Consider the following 4,884-nt stretch of genomic DNA (forward strand, 5'->3'; position numbering starts at 1 on the left):
TTTCTCTTGCCTTCTTTTTTTTTTTTAAGTTTTTAATATTCTTTATTTAGCGTATTTACAAAAGTATCACATGGGCGATCCAATCGAGTCCACCTGTCATTTTTTTTCAGGTGGACCTGATCGATGATCCATGCATTCCTACAGACTGGCAGATGTAAATAGATTTGTGCCCATTTACACCTGTCTACCTGAAGGCCCATTAAAGAGGACTGCACCCTCTTCCGTTTGTGCTGACCTGATCAGAGGCACCCAGGTGTAAATGGACAGCATAGAGCAAAGCTGGGGTTGCTCTGCAGAAACTGAATGGGCATGGACCTGTCATCTTCGCTGCTCTCCTGATCAGCAGGGGATCTGTGAGCGGATCTGCTGATCTGAACATAAAACCGCACATGTGAATGGGTCCTAAAAGTGAAACCTGAACCTGAGTTTTGCAATAGATTCTGCCACGAACCCAAAACACCCAGGTGTGACTGGAGCTGCCCTGGTTCACACATATGCCATTCTGGATGCAGATTCGCAGACAAGCTAGATATTTTGTGTTTCTATTGAGCTGGTTAACACAGATGTGATCCACAATCATTGTGTTTGGAGTACCATTATGAAAAGGGTCCTGTGCGAGTTTGTATCGGTGCGTTCCAGACTAGGAAGTGAGAGTGGAGTGGCAAGCGGAGAGAAGTGTTCACATATGATTGCTATTGACAGGAGTTTTTGCATTGAAGTCAATGGGAGGCATTTCTGTATTGACAATGTGAGGCAGTGTGTGAACCCAGATGCCAGGATGCAATTTCTGCCACGGCGACCTGGCACCTGAGATTTGTTGAGCCCTGGGAGCCGCCTTTAACTTTAGACTAGTATGCCTACTCCTACTTGGATGTACCCAAGACTTAAAGGATAAGTTCACCTTTTGCACAAAAAGAATAAATGCACTTACGTTTTTTTTACTTGCAAAAAACAATAAAAAAAAATTGGGCTCCAGGAGCCTGTAAAAGCATTGCACCAGCAATCAGCAGATCGCTGAAGCCATGCAGATCTGTCAATATATCTTCTTGCCCGTACGGGATGTCACACAGCTCCATGGTAGTTTATTGAAATCTACACACTGACAGCCGCTAAGGCAGTCGGGACTTGTAGTTCACAGAACACTGAATAAATGGCTCATCCGTGTGGGTGGAACAGGGTGAACTTATCCTTTAAGGCGCTATATTCGCAGAACTGGGGCACTTTCTAGCAACCTGGAAACAAGGGTTCGTGTACCAAGCCGGATGGCTTCAGATGTAGAGGTGATTAAAAATATCTGAAACCATTTTGGTTCTGACAGCGACTCGTGCGCCAAAATCAGGTAGTTCTAGTTTGCTCTGCTTTCACATTGTGGTGCAACACTTGCAACAAATTCAAGATAAAATGCTGACAGGTCCTATCTTACAAAAGTGAAGCTCCGATTGCCTCTCTGGGGATCAAGAAGGAATTTTTTTTCCCAGCAGGAGAAATTGGATCATGCTTTGCTGGGTTTTTTGCCTTCCTCTGGATCAACTGTGGGTATAGGATTATAACTTTTTTTTTTTTTTTTTATTGGTTGAACTGGATGGACTTTTGTCTTTTTTGAGCCAGACAAACTATGTAATTAAGACCAGCACTCTCAGCATACTGAGATAGATTTTGCGAAAGTGCCTTGCATGTCTTCTAAAAGTTCTAGACAGGTATATAATTTTTGGTGTGTCAAGCCACTTTTAGAACACATGCATGACGCTTTTGCAAAATCTGTGCCAGTCTTTATGAATTACAGGAACCATCTGAGAAGGTGAGGTGTTCTGCAGTCCTAACAGACTTCCCGTTCTAAGGTGAGAACACTTCATAACTAAAGTACTTTGAGCAATGTCAACCTAGGACAGGAAGTATGGTACTGGTGGGATCACTAGGTGAAAAAAGTCTGGGGAAAAAAAAAGAAAACACGTGCAGCCACCACATCTTAACCTCGATTCACAGTGCTGCAACCCCATTGTTGTGTGATTTCCAGTGTGAATTTCTTGCGACTTGAGAGTCTCTATGGGACTCGAGTTGCATTGAAGTTGCATCAGAGTAATGAAGGAACCCTTTTAAAAGTTGCAATGTGACTTGAGTTGCATTGATTGGAACAACCACCATTTAAATTAATGTGTTTTGGCTTTTCGTGAGACTACGTCTCATGCCAAGTAGCACCAGTGTGGGCCGGGGCTATGGACTGGCAAACTGAAATATCTATTTTTTTTTTTTGGTTCTGGGTTTAGATACATTTTAGGTTATGTTTATTATTATTAGTATTATTATACAGGATTTATATAGCTCCAACAGTTTGCTCAGCGCTTTACAATATAACAGGAGACAATACAGCAACAATACAGTTCAATGCAAGAGGGTTAGGAGGGCCCTGCTCCTTGGAGCTTACAATCTAGGAGGTTTATCAATCATTTCACCCAAAGTTATTTGGTGAACATTCATCTAGGTATCAAACCAAATTAGTGAAAATTTACCCAGTGACATAACCCAATGCTGGCAGGCACTGGGCTGCTGGTGGGTCTCCCTGAGGGAGCAAAGTAGGTGGTTGTTTCCTCCCTGCTGAATTGATCTTAGGGGTCCCTTTTAATCCCACTAGAATTCGCTTGGTTTTTGGGGTCCCTTGTTAAATCACACTGGGAAAAAGTCAGTAGGACATGTGGTATGCAAATTTCCAGTGAATCCTCATATGAGCTGTAAATTAAACGAGTTCAAACTTGAATTTGACTTTTCTTAGTCCCTGTACAGCCATACCTAAACTGGGAGAGGAAGTGTCAGTACATGGGACCAATCAGGTGTCCTGCACTTACATTTGCTGACAAAGAACATATATTGGGGCTGATTAACCAAAGGCAAATAGAGTGTTCACTTTGCAAGGGAAGTTTCCCCAGAACATAGCAAATGAGGTCCTGTCCCCCATCCCATCTCCGGTATTCTTCAGAAAGTGAAAGTTCACCACATGCACTGAGCTCTGGGAAAAATTCCCTTGCAATAGTAAACAGTTTGCCTTTAGTAAACCAACCTCACTGGCAGGGGGAGAGAGTTTATCAGTCTGCCTCTGCTTCAATATCCAATCACAAGCTGGGGGATGGGGTGGTGACGGGTGGACTGACCATTTGAAAACTCAGGCACTGCCCGAGGGCCCGGGGTCAGTATGGCGCCCCATGAGATGCCCCTGGTACCTTTTTCATAGGCTTTTTTGAGTTTGGGCAAAGACACAGGCGCCCCATGATCCCCTAATACCCGGGGGCCCCATGAGTTGTCAGTTCGCCCCTGGGTGGTGACCTAGCTTTGTTGCATAAAGCAGTTATAAAGGCCAACACATACAATATATATATATATTTTTTTAATAACATACATATATTACCTGGTCTGTGCAATGGTATTGCAAAAAGCGGCCCCGAACCTCCTCTTCTGGGGTCTGCTGCTGCCACTTGCAATAGGGATGCATGTGTGGGCTCACTCCCGAGCCCGAGCTGTGTGTGTCCATAGACAAACACACAGTGAAGCTTGATCCTGCCCCCACTCGCTTATCATAGTATTTGACTGACAGCAGCAGGAGCCAATGCCTCAGTGTCCTGTGAATGCAGGGAGAGAATAGAGAGCCATTACAGACGGGCACATCACTGGATCGAGTGAGCCCTCAGGAATGTATTTAGGATGGGGGGCGCGTTCAAACCCAGTGACATTTTGTACCCTAATGCAGTAAAATATGAAAAATGTCTTGCCTTTACAACCACTTCGCCTAAAACAAAGAAAAGTCAGTTCACTCGGCTGCTCGTACCATCAGGCAGGTCTGTATAGATCTCAGGACTGGATGAACAGAAATACAAGTACAATAGCCCCCATAAATGAATTTCAACTCTCTATTTTTGCGGCATGCATGGAGTTAACCTTTACACTTTTAGAAGTGCATGTCTGGCATAAGATCATGGAGGCATGAGGCCTGAACTTTAGCCCCATGAGCCAGAAATGCTTCTTCTTTGCACCCCTTTGAGATTGGTTTCACTTCCTAAGGCTTCCCCAGCTTCAAGTAACTGCCCACTCATCATTCCCCTGTGCAGTAAGAATTCTCTTGGGGCCTATTCACACCTGTTTGTGCCAGTGCATTGCGTTAATGCCTGTTTTTCTTTTTCACTTTTTTTTTTTTAGTATTGGATATCAGGTTTCATTGCTGTCCGTGTCCCCGTCAGGGAGATTCACCCTCTCCAATTGTCATGTTTACCATTATCATTGAATGTGAAAATAAATGAAAATCCCAAATTATGGGTTGGCCCCTGAAAAGTGATAGAGGAGAACTCTTCCAATGGGGACACTAGTTCTGGTGACCTGGGGGTCCCCAAGGCATTCCCTTAATTTGCAGGGATTTCCGCTCACTTCCTGTTTGGTTTTGGGACAGGAAGTGAAGGTAAATCTCTACAATGGGCACAGATGGTGAAATAAAATCTGATAGAGGTTATAACCCTCCCTGACTTTCTCCAAAATGGAAAAAAAAGTTTTGCCCATAGTTCTACTTTAACGTGTTGCATTAAGACAGTCTGTTGGAAGGAATGGGCTGGAATGCACCAAAACCTCCATAAAAATTAGACATGTGCCATGTTTTTCAGTGCACTACAATGCACAGTATTGTGTTACGGTGTGACGTGGAGCTCTGCAAAGCATGTGCCTTGCAGCTGTGTTGAATGACACTGCAATGAGCTAACATGTGCGGTAGTGCCTGCGTTCACATTACTCTTTGACTGAATAGTGCTTACATGTCACTAAGGAAGTAGGAAGGAGCACAGAGACTGAGCTGTCAAAGACAGCTCTCAGGCTGCACTAATGATCGGGACCGTCTCCTGATCATGTGGCCAA

The sequence above is a fragment of the Staurois parvus genome, unplaced genomic scaffold (assembly GCF_062004578.1).
Source record: "Staurois parvus isolate SC_StPar_1 unplaced genomic scaffold, SC_StPar_1.0 ptg000350l, whole genome shotgun sequence".
Lineage (NCBI taxonomy): Eukaryota > Metazoa > Chordata > Amphibia > Anura > Ranidae > Staurois > Staurois parvus.